General features: G+C 53.2%; 1 non-coding gene across 1 annotated transcript; it reads left to right on the forward strand.

The window, feature by feature from the left end:
- Positions 1-3,034: 3,034 nt before the first annotated feature.
- TRNAS-UGA lies at positions 3,035-3,116 on the forward strand. Its single transcript has one exon. It is a non-coding gene; the product is annotated as a tRNA-Ser (tRNA).
- The last annotated feature ends 10,546 nt before the right edge of the window (positions 3,117-13,662 follow it).

Consider the following 13,662-nt stretch of genomic DNA (forward strand, 5'->3'; position numbering starts at 1 on the left):
AACTCTGAATAAGACACAATTATTTATTTCTTAGCTCCAACACCTGGCAATTTGCTGACCAAGCCTATCTTAGCAAGCAAGGCTTTCTGTTTACTCAGCTTTCTCTTAGCTGATCATGATTTGCTAGGCCTCTGGTCTCTTGACCATATTCTGGACTTTGGGTCTGGAAAAGAGCTGGCACAATCCATAGACCAGGTTGTTATATAAAATGCACATGGATTTTAACCCTTCACATACAGTAATAGCAAAGTTCTTGGTTCAGGCTTGTAGCAGTGATGGAATAAACTGCAGGTTCAAATCAAGTTTCTGGAGTACATCAACAGCTGGGATGGGTCATTCAGTCCTTTGTACAGAGCTTCAGTTTGTAGCAAAGTCCCTCCAGGGGTATGAAGCAGGATTGAAGACAAGATGGAGCTGAGGCATCAGCCTTTTATAGTCTCTTGCCATGTGGTCTTTGCTTTCTTTGTCCCAAGGACACTCTATCCAGCACATGGCATAGAAAAAACCTTAGAGTTCTGTCCATAGGCAGGTCCCTGCTACCTTGCTGAGTGACAAGGGATATCTGCCTCCTCTCAATGGGTCGACTGTAGAGCTGATGGTCCTTAATGGGCCATCAAGCAGGTTAGGCAGAACTGACACCAACTTGTCTGGCTGGGGTGTTCCCTGGAAGCAGAGCACAAGTTTGAAATACGGGCAGCATAGAGCCAATATTCATAACATCAACTACAAGAATGATACACATCTAGAGATAGCATCATTATAATCAGCCAATCAGAACCTCTCCATAGACCCCTTACACGACAACCTTTCTATAATATTGGCTGCAAATATAGAACAGTGGCCCCAACGGTGATCTATACAGTTACAGATTATGTCAATAACATCACAGGAGGTGACATGGCATCAGTGAGACTGATGCTGGAATACTGCCTCCAGTTTTGGTGTCCTCATTTGAAAAAGATGTTGTGAAATTGGAGCTGGGGTAACAAAGAGCCACCAAATGTTCTGAGGGCTGGAGAAAAATGCCTTCTAGGGAGCTATTGAAAGAGCTCAACCTGTTTAGCTTATCAAAATAAGATTGAAAGGTGACTTCATTGAAGTGTTGAAGGGCCTTAATGGAGAGAAAAGATTGGGTATTAAAGCAGAGAAAGGTATAACAAACCCCAATGGCTGGAAGGTGAAAAGAGACAAATTCATATTACAACTAAGGCACAAATATTCAACAGCGAAGATGTTTCACCACAGGAACAAGCTACCAAGGAAAGTGATGGATTTGCCATCTCCTGATGTCATTTAATGGAGACTAGATGCCTTTCTGGAATGTGTTTGCCCCAAAAGTAGCTCTTGTGTCATACAGGAGGCCTGTGATATACAGGGGGTCAGATTAGATGCTCTAATGGTCTCTGGCCATAAAGTCGACTAATTTCTGAAAAACTGAGTGTAGCATTGGGAGCAGCATCTGATGTTTTACTGTCTAGTCGGCTTGCTGCCTAGAACGAACGCTCCTTGAGTGGGGTGATCCACAGGGAGTAGCTCAAACCTGCAAAGTGCCTGGCCAGGGGCAGGACATTAGCACAGCAAGGGAGGGGTGTGGCAGTGACATCACAAAGGCCTTTTGCAGGACCTCAGACTATTGGTGAAAGGTGGTGGGGAGGTGGTGACCTCACAGAGAGATGCTGACATCAGCCAGGCAGGACAGGGGCGAGGGGCCAGGGAAACCTCAGAGACCTCTGTGGCTTTGCTTCAGCAAGTCTCCTTCTCCAGGTCTCTCTTTGAGGACTGAGAGAGTATTCGGGTTCACGTACGTGAGCGCCAGGAGGAACCTCTTTCGAGTTTTCTCCTTCCCTTTTCCTGATTTTACTAGAAAACAGCCGTCCCTGTTTAGAAGGTAAGAGCCTCCTCAAGGTTTGAAATCTGTTCAGTCTGATCCATCTGGTGACAGTTGAATTTTAGGCATGGAAAACACTAGCTTAAGAGGCAAAATTTTATTCCGCACCTGGGATTTTGTCCCTTAGAACCATTGGGGTCATTAGGGTTTGTCCTTTTTGTTTCACCTTTTCCTCCATCCATCCCTTCCTCCTTTCTCTTTGTCTCTTGCTTCTTTTGTCCTTTCACCTGTTCCCCTCCCAACACCAGGAGCAGTGTGTGTGTGTGTGTGTGTGTGTTGCGGGGGAGTGCTCTGCAGCTCCCACTCTGGGAGGTCCACCCAAAACTGTGGGGCTGAAATAGTGCTCGGGCAGTGATCCCCACCAGTGACCTGGGCCATCCTTTGGGCTCTCTGGTGAGAACCCTCAGCCTCCCGTCCTCAGTCTCTACCCTGATTGGCTGAGCAGGGGGTTATTGACAGGGAGGAGACTCAGGTCCTTGTTGTTCTCTTTTAAGACCAAGGAAATAAGTCAGAACCAGTTCTGTGTTTGATGATTTTTGCTGCTTCTCTGCATTAATGGTCTCTGAGCAGTTCATGATTCTCTCTAACATTGCAGTTCTCCTCAAATACTTGCTGAATAATTACTGTGCACTGTTGTTGGTCTGGAGCTCATCTGAGAGCACTTTATTCAGGTCATTCAATGTCTGAAATTCAAGATCTGATGGTTAGTTTGAAAATCAGGGTTCTTAGGTCCTGTTCCCAACTCTGCCACTGGCTGGCTGTGTGACCTAAGACAAGTCAATTCTCCTTTCTCAGCCTTATCTTCTCCCTCTTTCAAGTAGGGATAATAATGATCCGCTCCTGCCTACCTCACGGTGGGTGGAGGATGGAGATCCACTGGAGAGTGTCACTAGGAGTATCAGAGGGGTAGCCGTGTTAGTCTGGATCTGTAAAAGCAGCAAAGAGTCCTGTGGCACCTTATAGACTAACAGACGTATTGGAGCATGAGCTACTGCACATGGCTAAGCAAAGAGAACAAACCCCCAATCCCCCCTGTGCTTTGGGGGCCAGGTTTGCGGTGGGAATTCTGTAGTTCAGATGACTTCATGCCTGGGCATTGGGATTCTTTACCAGTTTCTCTGGCATTGGGGCAGTTTTGTGCTCATAGCTGTGATGGCCGAGTGGTTAAGGCGTTGGAGTTGAAATCCAATAGGGTTCCCCTGCGCAGGTTTGAATCCTGCTCACAGCGAGGCCTGAGTTTTAGCCAGTCCCTCACCCAGCCAATACCTCTGTACAACCCCCTGAGACACACTCAATTCTCTCCCCACCCCAAGTAAATCCTGTTCTGCTCCTTTCCTAGAGATCCCTGGGACACCACCTCACACTGTGTCCCTGAGGGGTCAGGCAAACTCTCAGCGCCTGAAGCCTCTGCCACTCACCTGGTGCCCCATAGATCAGCCATAGCCCTGGTTCTGCTCCTCTCTCTGGAGTGCGAAAGGAGCCGAGACAGCGAATTCATGGGGGCTGCAGAACCAACAGAGAAAAAATAGGTGCTCAGCGCCCACTGGCTGCCAGCTCCCCCTCCCCCCACTACAGGCCTTGCTGACAAGCTCCTCCTCTTCCCCTTCAGCACCTCCCACTTGCCAGTGATCAGCTGTTCAGTGGGGTGCAGGAGGCGCTGGGCGGGGAGAGGGAGGAGAAGGGACAGCAGGAGGTGGGGGAGGGAGAGGAATGGGGCAGGAAGGTGCAAGCCGGGAAGAGATGGGACAGGGGTGGGGGCTTGGGGGAAGGGGAGGAGTGGGGGCTGGGCCTGGGGTGGAAAGGGGGGGATTTGTCCCGGGCCCTGCACCCCTCTAGGGCCGGCCCTGCAGGGAAGCACCGACTATCACAGTGACAATACAACTGACCAGCCTTGCGGGGGAGGCTGAGGGAGATCCGCACTCACCAGGTCTCTTCTCTCCCCCACGGTGAGCCAGACACTGCTCTCTCCTGGCTCTCACTCTAGCAGCTGGACGCCACGGAGCCATTTCCCCACAGGAAGTGCATCGAGTGCCCCTGTGGTGCTGGGGGGCTGGCGCTGCTGCTGCCTGTGGGGCTGGCAGGGGGGCTGATGTCTGCACAGACTCTCAGCTGCCAGGCCGGAGGGGGCACTTGGGACCTTACCAGACTGGCTCAGTGAAGACAGGGGGTTGACAGAGCAATACAGATGCTCTCCAGAGCACGGAGCAGCATCCGCCCATGCAGCCAGGCAATGAGCATTTCCCACAGCCTGGAGCCGCGGGGGAGGCGGCAGCTGCTGTTCCAGCTGCTCGGGGACAGGCACTGTCAGCCAACAGCCACTTCTTACTCCCCACAGCTAAGGGCGCCAGGTTCCTCTGGTGGGGGTGTGGAGCAGCCGTTCGTTTTCCTGTTCGCACCCTTCTGCAGTGTGAAAATCGGGGAGGGGAGGCAGAAGCCCCACTTCCCTCCCGAAACGACATCCAGTGGGGGAAGCCAGGACAACAGGGTGGGGCGGCAAGTGGTGGCCAGACTCTCACCGCCAGGGTCTAGTCTAGCTCAGGGTCCAGCTCAACTTCCTCCCCGCGCCACTGGCCCCCAGTCCCCTTCCACCACCAGGTCAACCCGGGCACTAGGGCAGGAACGGGATGAGGCAGCAAGTCAAGCTGAGCAAGGCAGGCAAAAGCGAGTCTTGTCTTCATGGGCCGTCCCTGTGTGCAACGGCTGCAAAAACATCCCGGACAGAGAAGCAACAGGCCAAAATACTTCTCCACAGCTGCCAAAGTAGCTCAGTTGGGAGAGCGTTAGCCTGAAGATCTAAAGGTCTGTTGTTCAATCCCTGGTTTTGGCAGGCCCTTTCATCCCTCTTTGAGCAGTGGTGGCTTGTTCTCTGGGAGCACAGTGGTGTCTGCACGCAAGATGAGCAGGGCTGGCCTATAGGATTTAGGGGGTCTGGAACAAAGCAATTTTGGGGGCCCCTTCTATTAAAAAAAAGTTGCAATACTGTAGTCTCATGGGGCCCCTGAGGGGCCTGGGGCAAATTGCCCTGCTTGCCTCCCCTCTGGGTGGCCCTGAAGGTGAGTCTCTGATCTTGGGCTCTGCAGTAGGAAAACATAGAATGGGCTTCTGCCCCTAGTTGGCTGCCTGACCTTTAACAAGGAGAGATGGGAGCTGTCTTTCCCAACATGGCAAGAAGAGAGCGAGGCAGGGGGACCCTCAGGAATGGTGCCAGAGGGGCTGCTGGGCAGTGACAGGCAGGGAGTGGGGATGAAAACTCCTCTGCACAGCTGAGCGAGGGCAGTACCAGGGAAGGGGCATCTGTGAAAGTGGCCCTGTGGAAGGTGGCAGGGATTTGGGGGCCCAAGAGGAGGCGCTTGATGTTCAGTGCCTTGGAGCAGCTGGACTTGGCCATGGTGGGTGTTCAGGAAATGCACATTCATGACTTTAGGGTAGATCAATGGGCAGAGGGTGATGGGAGGAAAGGCCTCCTGGCCAGGGAAGAATGATGGGGCTGGAGTCTTGTTCTTCACATTCGCGGTGCGAGTACAGAAGGTGCTGGAGCTCCTACCAGGGAGGGCATTACTGGTGGGCTTTGTGCTCTGTGGCACTGGTTACTGCTATATTAGTGTGTATGGTCCCCAGTTAAGGCATGAGAGGGAAGATCAAAGGCTCCCTTCCTCTGGACTGCATGGTGTTTGGTGTTGGGGGGGATTTTAATTGTGTCAGCCGGTCTGAGCACCGCTGGTCCTGTTTTCCCAACCATCAGAGGAAACATTTTTACAGTGAGCACTGCCTGGCACAGGTCTGTAGTGAGGTCGGCTTAGGGGAGCTCACTCCAGCCACAGAGGGGGTTCACCTTTCTGCGGGGACAGACCAGGACTCGCACTGACCGGATTTATGCTTAGCTTTTGTGTCTTTAGCGTGTTGCTTCTCAGATTCTTTCTTGGCCTGACTTGTTACACTTTGACACTTAACAGGCCAGAGTTTGTGCACCTTCCTATTATCCTCACTAGGATCTGATTTCCAAATTTTGAGGAATGACTTTTTGCCTCTAACAGCCTCCATTACTCTGCCATGTACCTAGAGTGGCGTTCTGCTGGTCGTCCTAGTGTCGTTTCTGATTTAGGGCAAACGTTTCCGCTGAGCCTCTAATTGCGGTGTTTTTAAACGGTCTGCATGCTGCTTGCAGGCACCTAACACTTGTGACAGCAGCTCCTTTTAATTCCCATCTAACCATCTGTACTTATGCCGATAGGTCGACTTTAGGTCTTTAACTTTGAGCGATAGCTGAGAAGATGGTAAATGAAGCAGAAACCCATTCGACAAACCTCTTCATTTCCTTGTTATTTCCTGACTTCTTCATTCATTGCCTTTTCCTTATTTCCTGGGTGAGGCGGCTGCCTGGGCTGAAGGCAAGAGGCAGGCCTGGGCGTGGTGAGGGCCTCCTGTCCCAGAATGAGGCTGCAGTGCTTCCTGGTCCCCTTTTCCCACCCACACCGGCAGGCGACTGCTGCGGGAGAACACGAGGGAGGCTCTCGGGATGCCAGGCAGCGCTGTGTGTGTGGCTGTCAGGGGAAAGAGCCTTCTTCTCTAAAGATGGCTGGCAGAAAGGTGGTGCTCAGCTCTGTAAGCGACCTCCCCAGTAGCCTCGCTGCCAGGGGATGGAGACATTTCTGTAAGGTGCAGAAAGAGGGTATTTGGCTTCCAAGTTAATATGAGAAATGTGCATTTAATAGATGGAATTTCCACTCTTTCACAGGGCCCCAGTGGCCTAATGGACAAGGCAATGGCTTTCTAAGTCAGAGATTGTTGGTTCAAATCCTATCTGGGGGGAAAACTGCCTTCTTCCTGTATATTGCAAGGAAACCTTGGCCTTATTTTCACCAAGGGAGCTGGGAGATGTTTGAACACAAAATACTGGATCTTGGGAAAAATCCCCCAGAAATGGCATCTTGACAAATGTTTTCTAAACCCCTCAGTAGCAAACAGTTAATACTAGTGTCTGAGACTAGAGGGAAGGGGAGTGTTTACTCCCACACCTCAGTGAGTGAAACAGACGGAAAGAGAATGGATCTGTCTGGAGACAAAGCAGCCCCTGAGAATGAGCAAGGGTGTGAAAAGAAGAGGTTCAAATGGGTGTTAGATGTTAGTTTGTGTTAGAGGGTTTATCCCTTCACCCTCCCATTACCGGGTCCTTCTTGCGTACACACAGAGCGGCAATACCCAAAGTCCCAAGGTGCAAACAATTAGATGTTTATTGGGTTGAACTTCCAGCAAGCAATGATTCCAGTTTCCTTCCTCAGTGTCCCCATCCCAGCCCTGACGCCACAGAGCCTTGCCTGTGTCCCTGTTCCCATTCTCCCCCTTAGCAAAGCATAGGACATATGGTGACACATTTCCTGATAGGGCCAGGCATCAAGGTGGAAGGTGTTGATATTCCATTTGTCCCACTGCCCCGTGCGTAGTGCAGTGCCCTGCACCTTCTCTCGTACGGGCGGGCCTCACCTGTTCCAATTAGTGTTCCAGACTTCCCACTATAGTGGGCCTGAGAAGGTTGGGTCCAGGTTGTCTAGTACGAGGGGGGGGGGCTTACTCCATTACTTCTAGGTTATTTCCATAGGCAACGTAACACAAGTATACATAGCAATACACCAGCCGCTGTAATAATCCACAGCAACACCGAGAGACCTGAGCACTGCCGCATGGTCCAACATCCCGGCCACCACCGAAACACCTCCTCTCCTCCTTATTTTACTGACAAGATTTGTCTCTTCTTATATCATGTTATGGTGTTATTTAGCGGAATCAGGACATATTTTTACTATGTTAAACACTTAATTTTATTTAACTAAGCCAAAAACTTAGTGTCACTTATTTTTTTCTCTGTCCTCGCAAGAATTAAATGAATTTTGTGACTTTCTGGAAAGTGCAGCGAGATTAAATGTGGGGAATTCAGTCTCTGTGTTTGTGAGCTGATGTTTTCCTCTCACAGGTAAGTGCCTGCATTGAAATACCCAGAGGGATCTAAGGGCTGGTGTACGCTGGGCACAGGGGTGTTTGCAGAAGGGGAGGGGCCTCAGGTGGAAGGGGCGGGGCAGGGCGTTAGTCTCCCCCAGCTGGCGGTTCACGCCCTGCCCATGGTGTTGCAATGACAGAGGCTGCCCAGGCTGCACTTGTAGCGAGGTTCCCCCACTAGGTGGCCGCGCAGAGGCTGCAGGAGACAGGCAGGGGGCAGCAGGGGAAGTGGCGACACAGGAGCTCTCAGCAGCAGGGTGACGGACAATGCCGTGGAGCGGCAGCGACGTAGAGTGACCAGGGCAAACCGAGAGCCGGTTGAGGGAGTGTCGGCAGCAGAAGCTGAGGTTTCTCTTGATGCCTTCCCCTCCCTCCCCCACCCCTGGGGCTTTGCTGCCCAAGGGGAGTGGGGGTTGCGGGAAGAAGAGCGGAGGGGTCTGTTAAAGGAACATTGGATTGGCCTGTCACACCGCAAGGTGAGAAACTGAGGCGAAGGGCACTGCCCAGCGTACTCTGGGGTGGGGGGTTTGCTGATGAGCGTAGATTTGAATGTGGTTGTGGGGTTTTTCCCAAACTCAGGCTTGATTCTCTTTCTCTTTTAATAGAAGTTCTCATTGGCTCTCCGCCCACGCAGAGCTGGGGAGTGGGGGCGTGTTGCCTTTTCCCCAGGCAGCAGGGTGACACCTGCCTGGCGAGTGAGGGTCAGTTTGGGTGACCCCTCACTCAGGGCAGGCTAAGGGCAGATCTCTGCCCTTTACTCAGCCCAGGAGGAGTTTTTTGCACTAACATCCCAAGTGTGCAAGTCCGTCCCCGCAGAGCAGACTGTTTTCTGCCGGTCGCTGGGTAATGGTTTCTGCCCGTAGCGGCCGGAAGCTCTTTCTAAGAACATAAGAACGGCCAGACTGGTTCAGACGCAAAGTCCATCTAGCCCAGTATCCTCCTGTCTTCTGCCAGCGGCCAGTGCCAGGTGCTCCAGGGGGAATGAACAGAGCAGGGAATCATCAAGTGATCCATCCTCTGCCGCCCATCCCCAGCTTCTGGCAAACAGAGGCTACAGGCACCATCCCTGCCCTCCCTGGCTAATAGCCCTTGATGGACCTGTCCTCTGCTCATTTATCTAGTTCTCTTTTGAACTCTGTTATATAGGTGGCAGCTGGGAGCTCTGGCATCCGCCCGTGGCGGCTGGGAGCTATGGGGCCATCTGCAATGGCCGGGGGCTGTGGCTTCTCCTCACCCCCCTCCCCCGCACCCACCCCCGGTGACTGGGAACTCCAGGCTCTGCCCGCAGTGTCTGAGCACTGGGGGCTCCCTCTCTTGCCTGTGGCAGCTGGGAGCTCCAGGGTCTTTGGAGCTGCAGGGTCTATTAGCAATGACATGGGTCCTCACACCATCAATGTCTCTTGGGAAATCCTGGGTCCATCCACAGCGGCTGGGAGCTGCAGGGTCCATAGGCAGTGGGGTGGGGCTGTGGGGGCTCCCTGGCCACCCATGGCTGCTGGGAGCTCCAGGGTCTGCCTGTGGGAGCTGTGGGGAGATGAGGGGTTTGGGGTGGAGGAGGGGGCTCCAGGCTGCAGTGTGGGGCCGAGGGATTCAGAGTGCAGGAGGGGGCTGTGGGTTGAGACAGGGGGTCGGGATCCAGGATGGGGTGATGGCTCTGGGGTGAGGACAGGGATGAGGGGTTCCAGGTGTGGGAGGAAGCTCTGGGCTGGGGCAGGGGGGTGAGGGCTCTGGGGTGCAAGAGGGGGCTCTGGGTTTGGGGGGGTTCAGGGCTGGGGCAGGGGGTTGGGGTGCAGACTTACCTCGGGCGGCTCCTGGTCAGCGGTGCAGCAGGGGGGACCTACTGGCCACTCCTAGGGCGCAGCGCGGTGCCCTAGGACACGTAGGGACCAGCCTGCCTGAGCCCCGCAGCACCGCTGACCGGACTTTATAACCTGGTCACCCCACTGGGAGCTCCAGGGTCCCCCTGTCACATGTGGTGGCTGGGAGCTCTGGGATCCACCCACAACAGCTGGGAGCTCTGGGGGCATCCCGCTGCTCACAGTAGCTGGGAGCTGTGGGGTCCATCCGTGGTGGCATGGGCCTGTGGGAGCCCCTTCCGCCACTGGTGGCTGATAGCTGTGAGGCCCCCACCGGCCGACAGCTCCAGTCTTGCTGCCCCAGGGCTGAGGTGGAAAATGTCACTGAGGTCTCTGAAAGTCACAGATTCTGTGACCCCCTTTATATAATCTTAGCCTTAATCGTTGTTGACTGGCTCTCTCAATCTAGTGGTCTGCTCTAGCGCGGATGGGACAAGGAAGACAGACGCTCACCCCCCAGCACAGGTTTGGGCAGAAATGGCTCTTGAGCTATCTGCTGTGCATGCAGAGGACTTGTCCAGGCCGGTGGAGCAGCCCAGCCAGATGAGGAGCTGGAAGAAGGAGACCTGAGCAGCCTGGACATCCCATTTTTTCTCCACAGCCACTGCCTGTCAGCAGGGTTCCTCCTCCTCCTCAGTGAGACCAAATCTAAGCACCTGTCCGCTGCACCCCAATCCCTCATGCCTGAGCCTCCCTGCCAAGTCCTGTACCTGGCTGCAGAGAATTGTCTCACATCTCACTGGGAACTCGACTTCTTGTGCCCAGAGAGTCTCGGCCCCCCTCAGCAGAGGACTTGAGAAACACAGTGTCTGCCTTTTCCAAATAACTGCTTGGAAAACTTTTGTTTCTGTGACCACGTGGCCTAATAGATAAGGCGTCTGACTTCGGAGCAGGCAATTGAGGATTCGAGTCCCGTTATGCTTGTGCAGTTTTACCTTTGGGCTGAACGTCCTGCTCCCTTCGGGGCTGGAACCTTTTCTTGGCGGCTCCGGCCAATGCTCTGGCTGCAGCTAGAGCCCCGGGAAGGAGTTGGGGGGTGGGCGTCACAAAGGCTGGGGCATGAGCCCCAGGTGCTTCCAGTCTCGCCTTTGCCCTTCCTGACTTGCCAAAGAAAATGGGCGGCTGCCCGGGCTAGCGTGTGGAGCAGTTTCCCTCTTCCAAGTGTGCGCCTGTCCCTGTGCTGGAGGGGGTTTGCTACATAGCGCCTTGGGAGCCTGGGTGTTTCTCTGCTTCTCGCCAGCTGGGGAAAAGCCTCTTGGGGTAAAATCTCCTGCCCCACTTCCAAAGTGAGCACTGTGAGTGGGAACGGTAAGAGGCCCCACCAGGGGGGCTGGCCCTACTTTCCTACCGTCTTCTGATGTTGGCCACAGAGCATCAGCAGCTGGCTGTGGGTGGTGTTCAGTGGGGGTTCGGCACGGCAGGGAGCAGGGAGCAGCCTGGCCGGGTGTCTCTGTGGCTGCTGCTGCCCACGCATAAGCATGGTTCTCCCCTCCTCTTGCCCTGCCCTTGGTTGCTCTGTGGCTTTTAAGCTTCCCTTGGAGCTGTCAGCACCAGCCACCTCTGTCCTAGGTGCCCAGAGGAGGAGAGGTGCTGGGCTCCAGCCTGGGACTCTGCCTCCCTCCTGCCTTTCCCTGACTATGAAACCTGGCCCTGACACTCCTTTCTTCAAGCGCCATGTGGGCAAGAGGAAAAGTGTGGTAGAAAGCACAAGGGCCAAACTTGTGGGCATCAGAAATCCCAAACACCCAGTCAAACCACAGCCACTTCTAGACCCCATTCCAACCAAAGACCTGGCTCCAGTGGGGATGAGTCACTCAGCACAAGGTAAACAACTCATTCTGATACAGCTGGAGACAGGAAAGTGCTTGGATCTCCAGGGATTTACCACAAGGTCCCACTCAGATTTGAACTCAGATTTCAGCATGCCAACCATTACACCATGGGCCCAGCTTGTGCTAGTTTCTTTGAACATTGGTGACCCTATCCTAGAATACCAGGGTGGGAAGAGACCTCAGGAGGTCATCTAAGTCCAACCTCCTGCTCAAAGCAGGGCCAATCCACAAACAGATTTTTATCCCAGATCCCTAAATGGCCCTCTCAAGGACTGAGCTCACACACCTGGGTTTAGCAGGCCAATACTCAAACCACTGAGCTCGCTCTCCCTCCCTCACCGGGCCAGTTTCTGTAAGGGGACTGTTGGCCCTTTACTAAAACTTAGTGGGGGTTTTGGTTGGCTAGTTCCCAGTCCCAATAGAAGGGGGAAGGGTCAATGGGAAATCAGGACCCTGAGACTGACATGCCTCTGGGGCAATGGTCACCAACTGGTAGAGAACAAGTGAGAATTTGTTAATGGAGAAAAATTCCTGGTGATAATTGGCAAAGCTGTGGAGATTTTGAAAAGTTCCAATGAATTTACACATGAAGATACAAACAGAGAGACAAACACACACAGATAGAATGAGAAAATCACACACTGCACAGACCGACACAGACATAAACAAAAACCAAACCCACACAGCACACAGAGCCATATACACATAAGGGAAAATCACACAAAACATAGAAAGAACAAATCCACACCAAAAAGTACAGCAAAATCCCACAACAAGAAAGCACAAAAACCACATTCCAAAAGAATACTAAGCAATAAACCAATCTGCATGCAAAAGTCATACACACACCCACGCACACACACAAAACTATGCAAGGCATCCACCAAAATCACACAGGACCCACATGCACATCAACATGACAGACAACATAAAACCCCAACGTACAGAAAGTCAGGCAGGGTTTGAGTCTCACAGCGAAGAGGGTGAGCACACAGGTGGTTTGGGGAGCAAAGACTGAGGGCGAGTTGGGGGCAGTGCTCTGGGCTCTGCCTGACACCTCCTGACACAGGCGGCTGGTGGAGAGCAGAGCCTGGTAGATCTGTGGAATCTGCCCTGCTCTCTGTAAAGCAAGGGGACCTCGGTGTCTTCTGAGCCGGAATTGTATTTTCTGCAGGGCAAAATGATTGGCAGAAGCTATTTGCTTAAAGAAAGTTAGTAATCTAGGTGAAGTTTGAACTCACAACTTTAGCATCACTCCACTCAGCATTGCTCCATAAGTGTTGATCATTAACCCATTGCACCACTGGAGCCTACATGCAGGAGTTTGTATCTGTATTTCATGGATGGATTAGAGGGGTCTGTGGGGGGGTTGCATTAGCTAAAACAAATCCATATTAAAGGCTGCAGGTGAGGTTTGAACTCACAAGCTCAGCATGACTCCACTCAGCATTGCTTTGTAAGTACCAGGCACTAACCCATTGCACCGCTAAATGCTGTTTTCAGTAATTTGTCTCCATGTTTCATGGATGGATTAGCGGAGTGTGGGGGGGGGTTGCATTAGCTAAAACAAATCCATATTAAAGGCTGCAGGATGGCAGCAGCAGAGGTGGGGAGCCTCCTTCCATGTGATAGAGCTGGTTCCCCCTTCCGTTGCTCAGGGGAAGGTTGGTGCTTTGAGCCCACCCGGTGCTGGATCGTCCCATGGGTGAGGTTAACGGGACTCTTGGGAAGGGAGGGGAAGTATTTTCTATCCCTGCCTAGCTCCATTGGTCTCCTGTGGCCCTTTCAGCTCCCTGCTCCCCTGCTGGGGAGATGCAGAGACAAGCCCCCATCTGGGTGAGTCACCGAGAGGCTGTGTCCCATGGCGTGTGGGGGGAGAGGGGTAGGGGTGGGATGGGGCTCAAGGGGAGAAGGTTCTGTGTGACAGTGTGTAGGGGAGGGGGATAGAAATGATGGAAAACACAGGGGCAGTGACAGTGAAGCCCCGTGTCTGAGTGTTATGACCCTGTGTGGTGCCGCCGTTCACCTTCCCCTCCTATGGGCTCAGCTTTCATTGAATCCAGCATTTTTTCACCTGTCCTCACCACAGAGGTGT

This window comes from Mauremys mutica, chromosome 21, assembly GCF_020497125.1.
Source record: "Mauremys mutica isolate MM-2020 ecotype Southern chromosome 21, ASM2049712v1, whole genome shotgun sequence".
NCBI lineage: Eukaryota > Metazoa > Chordata > Testudines > Geoemydidae > Mauremys > Mauremys mutica.